Below are 14,839 nucleotides of genomic sequence, written 5' to 3' on the forward strand. Positions count from 1 at the left end.
AACATATGACACAATATTTTAAATAATTTCAATATTTACATACATACAAAAAACTTCTTCAAAAAATATTTGCCTCTAACAGTACAAGTTTTTTTTATTTTCTTATTGTTTATTTTCTGAACATAAATTGCCTCTGAAAAAAAAAAGATTTCCTTAAAGAGAGAAATAGTACTCAATAGTATTTTAATAAGAGAAGACTGCTCTTAGAACAACTGAACATGGGGTATATTGTTGATACAAGAGAAACAAAATGTAATAATATGTGAAAAGTTTATAAGCTAATTTATAATTAATTCTAAAGCAACTACTAAAGTTTTAGAGGCAAGTGCTCAAAATTCACTTAGATTTCTAAGTGATCTATGTCATGTCATCAACCGGCACTATTAACCCTGTAACAAATGCAGGAGCTCCAGTGTGTCCAAATACTGAAATATTTGGTTTGTATTTGATAGAATTATCCATAATTACCTTTAAATCCCCATGTACTATGTAAAGGAAATTTGCCTCGAGTTGTTTCATACATTAAATCTTAAGGCTATATAGTCCTTGAGACAGAAATAGTTTTCCCAGAACTTATAGCCCTAATTCTTATCATCTTCTCCTTCCCTTTTCTAGCCCCCACCTTCCAACTTCTTCAATCTGTATATCTCATCTTGACATGATTTTATCTGAAATGGTGATAAGAATGAAATACTTTAGAGTGCCAAGGGAATTCATGAGTTCTGAGTTGAATAGCCAAAAGTCCATTTTTCTATAGCAACAAAAATATATCTAAATACTGTCTACATAGATTTAAATCTACACTTCATTTATACATATTTAACATATATTACTTATATTGGATATGTATGAATATAAAGAAATACTATATATTAAATATTATATTAAATATTTAATAAATATGTCAATAACACTATATTAAACATTTAACATTATAATATTTAAGCATGATAGACCACAACTAACCTAGAATAATGTTTAGTATATAACAGATATCCAAATAAATGTTTGTTGAATACACAGCTCACTAAGAAACTTCAAATCCATTCATTAATTCATATCTATGAAAAAGTAAGCCTTTGATATCAAATATCTGAAGATGTCTAAAAGATAAAACTATTACTGCCCATGAGTCATTGTTGAAAAAATATGAAAGGGGTATATGTTATAGCAAATATGAGAGACTCCTTTTAATTTAAAAGGACTGTGGGGTCAAACTTTTAAAACAGAGATCTTTTAAAAAGTATGTGACTTGACTAGACTTGAAGTAGCTAAACTGAGCGTTGTATCAATTTTAAAGAAACAAATCGTTCACTGTTCTTTAGGTGGGCCCTGAACTAGTGCTCACTGACTGAATATAATTACTGTAACAGATAGATCAATCCCAATCTAAGAATGAATCAACATTTTAGGTGCTATTTACATAATGAATAATCATTCATATGTGACTAGAAATGTTTTAGTTATTGGGATTGCTGGAGCTCTGTACTGGGATTTCTCATTTCCAAGATTAGACATAAGTCACTTCTACATGTATCAAATCATCACGTTGCACACCTTAAACTTATACAATGTTATATGTCAATTATATCTCAACAAAACTGGAGAAGAAATTCTCACTTAACAGAATCTTCAATTAGCCAAATATTTCGCTTTCCCCATTTAGGTCAGGGAGACATACAGAAAGAAAACGAGCTGATATCAATGCTTTTATTTTTTAACATTAACCTTCAGTGTGTATTCTGAAGTCTATGCAGGTTTGAATCAAGTCTATGACTTCCACATCCACAATAATATCGCAGTATGCGATAATAACTAAAGTTTGTAGAAATGACCCTGGATTTTGTAGGATCAAGGAAATTTTAATCCAAGGTCACTGTTCTCTGTTTATTAAGACAAAAATATTTTCATATCTTATTAAAATTTATAGCATCAAATATTTTAAACATTTTTCTTCAGTTACTTAGAAAATGCCAATACCAAAACATCTAATTCCCTAGCCAGTCTGATTAGCTGAGTTTATTTGCAAAAACTCAGATCTTTACATTAATGTTTAAATTCCTATCAGTGTTTTCTTTCTAGAATACCATTTGCTAGTGCTTAATTCAATCATCAGACCACCTTCTTGAAGTTTTCTTCTGATAGTACTGAGTTAACAGAGACCATAACAAATGCTCTCAGCCTGTGTTCTGAAAAATCTCTCAAAACCATGAAATTACCACCATACACAAGAAATGATATGAACATTTTTGCAAATCCTCCTTTTTTTTAGAAAAAAATGAATTTTCTAGGATTAAGGTAGAGGAAAAGATGCCATCAATGAAGATGACATTTCAAAACAGCTATAATTTCACAGATTATAAGAAATAAAATAGCTTTAGTAATTATCTACTACTACCAAATTTAAACAAGTTAATACTGACAGACCTGGAAATGAGTAAGCTAGATGAAAAATATCCTAATACGTTTGTCTAAAAAAACAAACCCTCAAATGTATTACTAATGCAGAAATCTCGTGATCTAACAATGATTAATAAATTTCTCCATAGAGGAAGTCATTATTCAAGATATCATACTAGCCTGAAAGATGACAAATTCTACATCAAATGAATGTTATTCCATTCAAAAACCTAAAAGTGATCCTTAATTCCTCTCTTTTCTCACCCTTCCTATCACAAAGGCCTGCTGACTTTTTACCCTCTAAATCTCTCTCCCTTGCCATCACTTTCTCTATTTCATCCACTTCCCTCCATCACCATCTTCATAGTTCATCTTCCCTGACACCTCCCTCCTGCTCAGCTGACTGGTTTACTTAAATCTACCTCTGCCCATCCAGAATGATCTGTAAATTATGATAATGCAATTGTCATCTGCCTCATGCTTGATCCCCTATTCTGCTTGATTTATTTTGTTTCCTGTCACATCTATAAAAGGACGAACACTCTTAGCATGGTGCAGGAGGATGGCTACTTCTGAAGCTTCATCATCTTTTCCTTCATCTCTCTCTTCTGGCCATGGGAGTATGTTTCAGGTCCCATGTATGTGTTGTATAGACTTTCACACTAAGGACTTGGTGCATTCTGTTCTCCCTACTGGAATTCCATTTCCATTTCTAGTTATATAAATAGCTCCTATTGAGTTGTCATTTATCAACTCAATCATCACCTCACTTTCCTCACCTTCCTAACTAGGTCAAAACTTTCTATTATATGCACTCAAAGCACCATGCATCTGTCATCAATGGTACTTCTCACAGTTGCAATTTTTTATTTAACTTTATGATTATTTAGTTAATATCTCTTTCACTATTACAATAAATTCCATTAGAGCAAAGACCATGTTTGATTTCTTCCCCACTAGGTCTTTGATACACTAGGTATGTAATTAATATTTGTTGAAGAAATGAAGACTGAAGGAAAGTCTCCATCTTGACACAGATTCCAGTGATATCAACTGCTCAAAATATTTTTGAGACCCTTTATATAGACAGAACATACATGTTCATATGATTTTCTTGTTCATGTGCCTGCTCTAATTCTCTAGAAAAACACAACATATTATGCTATTAAATCAGAAATACACACACACAATAACTGCACCTGTCAAAATTAAGATTTAACTGCTAGATACACATTACTATATGTGAAATGGATAAACAACAAGGACCTCCTATATAGCACAAGGAACTATATTCAACTTCTTGTAATAAGTTGTAATGGAAACTAATCTGAATATATATATATATATATATATATATATATATATATATATATATATATATATATATATATAAACAACTAACTCGTCACCTTTGAATGATGGAAGGAAACTAACTCAGTACCTTGAAAACTGGTAAATAAAGGGGCAGAATAACCATTTATCCTGACTTGCTTGTATGAACTATTCCGCTGGGTATAAGGAAGCACTATAAAAGTCAGGAGATGGTTTCACAACTCTGTGAATATGCTAAACAACATTGAATTATACCTTTCAAATAAGTGAACTGTATGGTATATAAATTGTATCTCAATAAAGTGTTTCAAAAAATAACTTAAAAAAAAGATTTAACTGCAGAACTATGAAAGTTCTAATGTGAACAAAAACTAATGATTTTAGACAAGATTTGTTTTGCCATGTTTAACTGGAAGGCACGAAGACATGAACTATATTGATTTCAAAGTGCCAAACATTATGCCGGATTTCATATGTTTTCTTACATTTAATTGTGCCAAGTAGGTAGAATTTTCACAATTTTATAGATAAGGAAAATGAAGCTCAGAGAATGTAAGTATCTTGTTCAAATTTGTATGACCAGTAACTGATCAGTTCACATTGCTAATTAGAATTATATAATTCTAAAGTTCTTACTCCAGAGAAAAAAATTAAGATTTCCCAACAAGACACAATCAAAGCAACTCTGAAACAATGAGGCTTACAGGCCTAGCATCATCACTTAGTCCTCAAACACAGTATATTATTTTTCACTTGGATCATTTCATCTGGCAGGATACACTAAGTAATTACAACATATTTGGAGTCATAAGACCTATTTAGCAAACAGAAGGAGTAAGAATGGCCACCAAATTTTGGTTTACCAGCAATATCCCTTCTGTGATTTCTGATGCTATTCATTAACATATGGTTTAAATTTTGCCTTTCCACTGGGTTGTAGTCAAAATACATTCAATACATTTAAAATGAAAATGAATGTCTTCTATACTCAAGTGCTTCAGTGGGGAGAAAGTGTTTTGATGAGACCAAACAGAAGCGAATTAACTGAATTTCCTATTTTCTTTTTTTTTTTACATTTTTATTGATTCATAATCATTTTACAGTGTTGTGTCAAATTCCAGTGTTCAGCACAATTTTTCACTCATTCATGGACATATACACACTCATTGTCACATTTTTTTCTCTGTGATTTATCATAACATTTTGTGTATATTTCCCTGTGCTATACAGTGTAATCTTGTTTATCTGTTCTACAATTTTGAAATCCCAGTCTATCCCTTCCCACCCTCTACCCCCCCCCCCCCCGGTAACCACAAGTCTGTATTCTCTGTCCATGAGTCTATTTCTGTCCTGTATTTATGCTTTGTTTTTGTTTGTTTGTTTGTTTTTGTTTTTTAGATTCCACATATGAGCGACCTCATATGGTATTTTTCTTTCTCTTTCTGGCTTACTTCACTTAGAATGACATTCTCTAGGAGCATCCATGTTGCTGCAAATGGCATTATGTTGTCGATTTTTATGGCTGAGTAGTATTCCATTGTATAAATATACCACAGCTTCTTTATCCAGTCACCTGTTGATGGACATTTAGGTTGTTTCCATGTTTTGGATATTGTAAATAGTGCTGCTATGAACATTGGGGTGCAGGTGTCATCCTGAAGTAGATTTCCTTCTGGGTACAAGCCCAGGAGTGGGATTAATTTCAGCTTTGATTTCCTCATTGATCCATTGTTTTTTCAATAACATATTGTTTAATCTCCATGCTTTTCTTTTTTTCTCCTTTGTTTCTCTGTTGTTGATTTCCAGTTTCATGGCATTGTGGTCAGTAAAGATGCTTGAGATAATTTCTATCTTCTTAAATTTGTTGAGGTTTCTTTTGTGTCCAAGTACATGATCGATCCTGGAAAATGTTCCATGTGCACTTGAAAAGAATGTATATTCTATTTTTGGGGGGTGTAAAGCTCTGAAAATATCCACCAAATCTAGTTTTTCTATTGTAGTATTTAATTTCTCTGTTGCCTTGTTTATTTTCTGTCTGGAAGATCTGTCTAGTGATGTTAATGCAGTGTTAAAATCTCCAACTATGACTGTATTCCCATCAATATCCCCCTTTATCTCTGTTAGTAATTCTTGTATGTACTTAGGTGCTCCTATATTGGGTGCATATATATTAACGAGTGTAATGTCTTCATCTTGTATCACTCCTTTAATCATTATAAAATGTCCTTCTTTATCTTTCTTTATGGCCTTTGTTTTAAAGTCTATTTTGTCTGAAATCAGTACTGAATTTCCTATTTTCATAAACTGGCATTTCTATGTACGTAAATGCTTAGAGCTAGGGTCAGTTTCAGGAAAGCTGTCATCTTCTTACTGCTATTTTCTAAAACTTTCTGTTTCTGGTGAAGACCAAAAATGAGTTATGCAATAAAAATATTAAAAAAACAATATTAAATCTGAAAGCTTTAATGTATTTATTACTAAATACATTTAATAATTCATGGAATAACTCTTCAGAAAATAAGGTGGTAAACTAATTTTGGATTTTGTCAAAAGCAAAAGAATTAATGTTTATTTTGAAATATATGTCAGACCTAGTCTTGCTCAATTTAGGAAATATCTAGAAAAAAATTTTTTCTGATGCCTCTCAACACCAAAGGCATGTCCACTACACTATAAGGAAAAGTTTTGGATCAAGTCAAGCAATACTATCGACATTTTCACATTTTAAAAGTGATAAATTATTTGTCCCATAGAGCAAATACTAAGTCTTAATAGTCAGTCAATACAGAACATTAACTACTGAGTTAAAAGACAAAAATGTTTTCAATGGACGGCTCCCACTCCTGAGTTTACTGCTACTCAGCCTGAGGTGGCAGACTGGTTCAAAGGCGTGCAGGTGCCTGCGTGCCCATTCAGCGGTTCCCTACTGAAGACTGGAGCGCTCAGCCCGCCACTGAGGACTGGTCTGCGGATCCCACTTCTCAGGTCACCAAGTGGGTCAGAACAACCACTGAGTGGTCTTGATCTGTTCTTCCACAAATTCTTAAAATGGAAGTAGGTTGACAGAAAATAAAGAGTTTCTTAAAAAAAAAAAGATAAACAGTTTTCTCATTCTTATTTTTTTAAACTGTAAATCATACATGGGCCATGAAAGGTGAAAAATAATAAGCTGTACTTGTAAAGGGATTCCAGAAAAACACATTCCACTTTGAAAATGGTGGTGGGAGGGCTCTTTGGACTCTCTCCCCAGTACAACAACCAAAATTGGCCAAAGTTTTTTTTTTTTAATCACGTAAGGTTGCATTTTAATGGAAATTGCCTAAAGCATACTTTGGACAAGGAAATGCTGACTTTCTCCTATTTGCTTTCATAGGTATTACTCCCCACAAATTTTTCACATTTCTAACTCCATCTTAGAGTCTACTTCCAGGAGAACTCAAACTGTGACAGTTGGCACCAGAGGTAATCGAGAAAAGCAGGTTGGTAAAAAGGAACTTGTGGGCTGGATCACTCAGTGTCTGGTTAACAATGAGAATTTCATCCCCAACCATAAATTAAGCTCAGCTGACCCCTTGTACGAGGTGGCCATTCAATTATTGTGGTCTGCTTACGGAGAGGAATTCAGTGGCAAGGTGCCATAATGAATGACTTAGAAATATATGGAAAAAATAATAAATTCAAGAATACTAAGATTGGGATTGTTACAGCCGTTTTTTGCTCCCTTCCCTTCAGATACGCCCCACACTCTGTCTATGGAGTGTGTACCTACTTTTACTTTAACCTGAGCATCCAATTCCCACACCTCTTTGCTTGCCTTTCTCTTGCTTTACATTCTATGCAGTATGTATCTCTCTCAATAAATCTACCTTTACTCAAAAGAAAAAAATTGGGGATTGTTACTAAGTTAAAGGCTTGAGCTTGAAAAACTGCGAGGACTAAACAGACAACTGAAAACTAACTATGAAAGTCAGAAAAAAATTTTGGTGGCCTGCAAAAAAGCCTTCATCTCATGTAGGAGTCAAGAAAATAAAGCAAAAAAAAAAAAAATCCAGCTCATGATTTTAGAATCACAGTGTCTGATCTGCAAACATAGTTGAACACTTAATCAAAACAAGCCTGGGAAATGTGGGGACACTGACACAGGGAATGGAAACATTTGAGAGGGTGTCCGAAAGATCTGATTCCTGAGACTTCTCTGAATTTTCAGAGCCTGCACAATTGGGCCACTCCTCCCCACTAACAGCTAGCTTTTGTTCTATATGAGAAGACAATTCAGAAGAATTCCCCTCACAACAAGGTCCTACTGTATAGCACATGTAACTATGTTCTGTATCTTATAATAGCTTATAATGGAAAAGAACCTGAAAAAGAATAGATGTGTGTGTGTACTTATATACACACATACGTGTGTGTGTGTGTGTGTGTAACTGATCACTTTTCTGTACACCTGAAACTAAATCAACTATACTTCAATTTAAAACAAAAGACGACAACGACGACTTACCCTCACAAGGCAAAAGTCACTCCTCCAGAGGCTGCCTACCTCTCTCAGCTGCCAGGTTCACAATAAGAAGTAAGAGCACAATCCAGCCAGGGAAGTGCAAAATCTGTTACAGGAGGAAAAGATCCTGGGAAGTAAGTTCCATGGTAATGGACTTTTAAAACGCCAGACTAAGGGGGTCAGAACATTAGACTGTAAAAGGGACAGTTTATTGATTTGGTGGTAGTTTCTTCAATTAAAAGATTTAACACCATCATAAAAACATCAGGGGGTGGTGCATACTCCCTGCTAAGGGGTCTCCTAGTCTGAAAAGAATGATGGCCCATGCTGGAAAAGTTGAAATGCCAGACTTACTGTGGCAGACAGTAGAAGGGATCAAAAGAATTAGAGAAGTTAGCAGGCCAGAGTGGACATGTTTCTTAAGACCAGAGAACCACACCAGAGGGTTACATTACACAGGAGGGACCATAAATCTGAGGTCACACCATTCACCAAGGCCACAAGAATCCACTGGTGAGAGGGACACCAGCAATAATAGGAAGTTCAGTGGTGGCTCTCCTCAGTGGGCCAGGCTGTCACAGAACTTGGCTCACTGAAGCCATGAAGAAACAGCACCCCAAAGCAACAGTGGTCAAGTTAAGTGGCCTTAACCACCAGCTGCTAGTGGGGTGTAATTATGGTAAGGACCAACAATTCTGACTGGCAGCCAACAGGGCCTCACCTATAGAGAATAACAGAGACGGTTAACAGAACACAGCGCTCTAGGGGCAAACTAATGGGTGACCAACAAAGGAATCAAGTGTATAGAATCCAAAGAAACCAAGAACTGATAAGCAGTTGTCCCCATAAAAATTCGTAATTCCTTACCCTATTTCTGGACCTGAGCTAGTTTTCAAACCTAGAATCTGCTGACTAAAGATCCAATCCTTAGGTGCCCATGGGAAAAGGTCCTATAACAGCATAGAAAGTAAACCCGGTAATGGATTATTCCAGCTCCTCCTCGGGGGTACCTAGAGCCATTTATTTGTGTGATTACACACTGAAAAGGGATAATATCCTGACATTTAGAATATATCTGGCACAGGGTCCAAGGTGACATTGACAAAGAGATTAAATAGAAGATCCAGTAGTTGCATTGAAAAATCTTAATGGACTTGTGGTTTTCTCTGAGTTGGAGAATATTAAATACTTTAAATAAAAATCTATCTAAATTCATATAGACATATGACTTATGCAGTAGGATCATTATAGAGAAATTTGCCAAATATAAATACATAATTTTTAACCAAACTGATGTAAATTGGGTTAGTCTGTTGAGACAGTGTTTGCTGACCTTAAAAGTGAGTATAGTCAAATCTTGATGTATAGACACAAATATGTTTTAAGTATATTTCTAAAATAATTTTGATATCTAATTGCTAATCTTAAAGTTGCTTTTTTAAAATAAGTTAAAAGTCTTTTAATTCAGAAAAGAAATATTAAAGAGCACAACTGCAAACTGTCATAGATTTACAACAAAATAATTTTCTATAATCTTTTGTGTCTCAGAAATGGGACAAAGTTTAACCTAGTTGATCAGGGATACTCCAACGAAAGGGGCTCATTCAATGATCCTCTGACAGATCCTAAATTCCTATAGCCTATAGTGGAAATACTGTAATGAGGAGGTCATCTGCAGAGCAGTTCCATCATAGATAAAATTTCTAAGGTTGTGAACAATGAAATTACTGACAGACGTAGAGAGAAGCTCTAAGTTTAAGGAGTATATAATAAGCCAATTAGAAGTTTCCCAAGGGACAGATTTTGAATAGTTTTATTGTAAGGTCTGACAGTAAAAAACTGATAAAGTAGACATATTAAAATAACAGAAAATATTTATTTTTAATAATATCACATTTTTGGTAACTATTGTATATTTTAATAAAGTTCTGGACAATATGTACTATTGATCTTTGAGTAATGCAGGGCTTAGGAGTACCCACCCTCCCCACAGCCGAAAAGTCCACCAATAACTTTACAGTTGATCCACTGAAGGTAGGTATTAACTGAAAAAAAAAATCCATGTGTAAGTGAACCCATGCAATTCAAATCTGCGTTGTTCAAGAGTCAACTGTAATTTAAAATGAAAATGTGTCCAATTTTACAAAGCCAAGGTTAAAAGATGATGTGAGGTATGTATATGCATATGTGTGTGTTTAATCCAATATTCTAATATAAAGCAATTATGATGAACTCTGAGAAACTGACACTGAATGCTATCATTAGGTCCTTAACGTGGTGTTACTGCTTAGCTTTTGAACATGAAAATGTTTGCTAAAGGCAACAGAACTCTATAGGAAATTTTAAGCTTTCGTAGATTGTTGGAGGACATTTTAGCTTTTTGTTAATATAGTGTATTTATGATGTATATATATATATATATATATATATATATAGCATGTATTATATTTATGATGTCTATCAGTTAATACAGTATATGTAGAATATATTGTATTATTATAAATGATATAGTAAGATGGTTATTTGGTTCCAAACCCCTCTGAATGACCTGAGTCCAGTCTGAGATCTGTCATTTACAATATAGGTGACCTTGAGCAAGCTCATTAACTCCTCCAAGTCTCAGTTTTCTCAACTCCAACACAGAGATAAGAATAGTACTAACATCACAATGTTCTTACAGAGATAAGAAAAATAAAGTACTTTAGTGGAATGTTTTCCAAAATACTACTTTGATAAATGTGATATTATAATAAATCATCATCGTTATCATCATCTGAGAACCCTCTCCACGCAGAGCACACGATACAGAAAGTTAGAAAAAGTAGATTTGGCTCATGTCATCAAAATGTTTCAAAAAACAACTCAGCAGGCTCTGGCAGAACATTTACTGAAGTGGAACAATTCAGAGGAGATTGGCATGGCCTCGACTAAAGACATCACCAAACTTTATGAAGCATTTTATGTATGTCAGAACCCTAATGGACTCAACTACAAAGATGAAACACAAACTAGAAATTTTGTCTCAATGACCAGAATATTGGACAGAAGACGGAAAGCAGAAGTAATTTGAAATACATACACAACAGTGACAGGACAAGTTTTTCAAAAAGTATCTTCAAGATGTTATCTATCCTTTCGAGCTTACAAATTAATAAGCATAATTGACTGGCTCATTGGGTTGGCTGTAAATTGTGAATATGGACAGAGTACTGAAAAATACAAATTTTTGGCATCTGATAATACAAAAAAAATGTTGACAATGCAGCTTAAAAAATAAATGTAAATGTAAACATTCCTGATTTTGAAGCTGGTATAATGGTTTTGGCTAAACTTCAGTTTTCTTGCCCTCATGATTATGCGGAAATCCCTAATGCAATTTGCATTTTAGATCAGGAGTGTTTATATCAAACACAGTTGTTCAGTTCAGACAAGCGCATTTAGATTTTGACACAGAAGATGCATTTCCTCTATCACTGCATAAAGAACACAGAACACAAACAAAAATTAATGAAGCCATTATAGCTGTCCAGGCAATTATTGCTGATCCAAAGACAAACTACAGGCTGGAAAAAGTTGGAAGACGAACATTTTAGGATTTCAGCCTTCCATCTAGCTAGTATAGTCAGAGCCTATGCACAATTCCGGAATGTGTAAGGGAATCAAATGTTATTTTTTCAGAAAATGAAGCCCCATAAATTTGACAAGATACTTTGCCATTTGGGTTTTTTTTTTCTCTAGTACGTATTAAGGAAAATGTGAAGTTAAATTAAGAGAAGGAAAATGCTATGTTTACAAAGACATTCACTTTAATTATATCTACAATAGCTAAAGCTGGAAGAAATTCAATGCCCAACAAAGTGAAATAATTTCAGCCTGGGACCTTAACAGTTCATGGAACTGCCTATATCCCAGTTCTGATCTCTTGTAAAGTGCCAATAATACAGAGAAAACTGTCTACTGGACTATCTAATAGTCCACTGCACCTCAAACCCAAAAGTATTGAGTACTTTTATATATTCTAAATCATAATATTCAGAACAATTCTTTGGGACAGGTACTATTAACCTCACTTTACATCCGAGGAATTTAGAAAGACTTGGTGAGGTTATACAATGTGCTCGATATTATGCAGTTGGTAAGTGATGAAGCCGGAAATTCAGTCACGTCTACCAAGCCTAAACACTGCTTCCAGCACATCTCTAAACTAAATGTTTTCCCCTTAAACATTTTTGCCCCGACTTCCTTTTTCTACTACCTGAACCACCACATTCAAATTCTTGGTGTCATTTCCTTCCCCTTACAACAGTAATCTGAAATAACTCTACTGTCTTTCTTCTTCCATCATTCTCCCACTTCAGAAATCCTTTTTACCTCTTTGCTGGGAAATTGAAATTGTTCTGTTTCTTATCTTACTGACCCCCTCTGTGCACATCTTCAATCCATTCTAACACTATCTCACCGTCTTCCAGCTGAACCCCTTCAGAGGCTTGGTTCCCTAAACAGTATCTTGTAAAGGCTGAAGCCCCTTGTTTGTTGTCACTCCTTAGTCTGTCTTCAATCAACCTGGCACAATTTATCACCTACTGCTTTCATTTATACATTCTAATCTTCAAGTAAATTTGAAAAGGCATAGTTATTTATATCCTAAGTTTTTCCTCTTACATGCCTGTTCTATTTTCTCATTCTGGAATTCTCTCCCATTTTACCCAACTCCCAATCTTCTCAGATAAATGTAAATACTCTATAATGATTTAAAGGAATTGCAGTCAAATAGTCACAGTGGATGTTGCTAAATGGTGGGTAGGATTATGTTCATTTTTCATTTTCTCTTTTTTGTATTCCAAGTTGTATATAATAAGCATTTATTATTATCATCACTTGAAAATTGTTATTTTAAGAAAAGCTTATTAATGACTTTCAATATAGAGTGAGCTGAGTAGAAATTAAAGAGAAAGGTTGGCTGAAGTCACATGTCTTTTTTAAAAGACCTCAATGAAACTTAGGCATGTCTAAAGACATATCTCAGTTGAGAAAGATGTGTTCTGGACACCACAATAAGATCAGTCTGTTAAGAGATTTTGGAATATAAGAAGGGAAGAGCAATTGGTTTGTTTGCTTGTTGTTTGGAAGAGTGCAGTGTGGGATACCTATTGTGGTTAGAGGGCAGGTCTCAGAAAAGAATGTATTCTGGGCACAGTGAGTTTATACATAGACTTGAAAGCAATACAAGCAGAACAGATTTGATTGTTCAATTGTGAGCACAGAATAATAATGCAATTCTATTTACACTCTATAGAGTCAATAGAAAGGTGTTAGATGATGTCAGAAAAGAGGTGGAAGAGATTGAAGACATAAGCTGTAGAATAGCAAAGGCTGTTTCTGCTGCTGTGCCCTCCTGGACACAGGGCAGGGAAACCTGCCTAATTGATAATAGATTAAATTCATATCTGCAAATGTGTATTTAAAAATACCACATCTGGCTATCAAAAACAAATGCTAGCAATTAGATGTCATAAGTGAACTAGATGAACATATTCAAATATAAGTTTGAAATGAACAATCAGAGGAAAGGCCATTTGAGCTTTAATATCAAACTATAGAGCTTTAAACCTACAGGAATGAGGACTGCCAATTTCCTTACATGCTATGGAGAGGAGAAAATCTTAACTGTGAGGATAACAGGCCTTTATTACTGGTTACTCAGTTATAAGGAAAAGAGGCCTTTCTGCATAGATGCATATACAGTATACCAGGAAACAAATACATTACAATGTATTATACATTCATAGGGTTGTACCTGAATTTTTCATTTTGTTCCCTCTACTGCTCATGGGATAAGAAGAAAGTGGCAATACCTAATTCTATTCAGATAGTGAGTCAAGAATTTACTGTAAAAGCTAACATTAAACAATTTATAAAAACAAAACATAGGAGAAAAATCTTACGTAGAGAAAAATATATTAAAACACAAATAACATGAGATAAGGAAAGAAAGACACATTAAATTTTTATCAAAGCTTAACTATTCATCAAAAATTATCATTAATATAAAATGAAATGGCAAGCTAGACACTGATGAAAATATTTGTAATAATTATATTTGTCAAAGATCTTATAAACTAACAACAAAAATACAAACGAATTTTTAATGGACAAAAGCTCAAACAGACATTCATAGAAAAACCTAAATGAATGGTCAGTCAGCAGAAGAAAAGATACCCAACATCATTAGTCACGAGGGAAACGCAAATCAAAATGAGATTTCTCTACATACCAACCAGAATGCCTAAAATTGAGACTAGCAATACCAAAAGTTTGGGCAAAAATATGGATCAACTGAAGTATTCATATATTGTTGGTGGGAGTTTAAGAGGGCACAACCATTTTGGAAACCTGTGTGGTAGTGTCTGAGAAAGTTAAGCATCACCTACTTCATAACTCAGCAAATCCACTCCTGGGTTTAATCCCAAGATCAATAAACACATAATGTCAACAAAAAGCCCTGTACAAAGATGTTCATAGCAGCTTTATTCATGGTAAGCCTAAACTAAAAACAAATATTTATCAGCAGGAGAATGGGTTAAAAAAATGGTGGTATAATTTATA

General features: G+C 34.2%; 1 long non-coding RNA gene across 1 annotated transcript in view; it reads right to left on the reverse strand.

Annotated features, from left to right (window-relative positions):
- Nucleotides 1-14,839, reverse strand: part of LOC140695698 (uncharacterized) — a 331,090-nt gene that overhangs the window by 100,177 nt on the left and 216,074 nt on the right. The gene's annotated exons all lie outside the window — the stretch shown is intronic.

The sequence above is a fragment of the Vicugna pacos genome, chromosome 3 (genome assembly GCF_048564905.1).
Source record: "Vicugna pacos chromosome 3, VicPac4, whole genome shotgun sequence".
NCBI lineage: Eukaryota > Metazoa > Chordata > Mammalia > Artiodactyla > Camelidae > Vicugna > Vicugna pacos.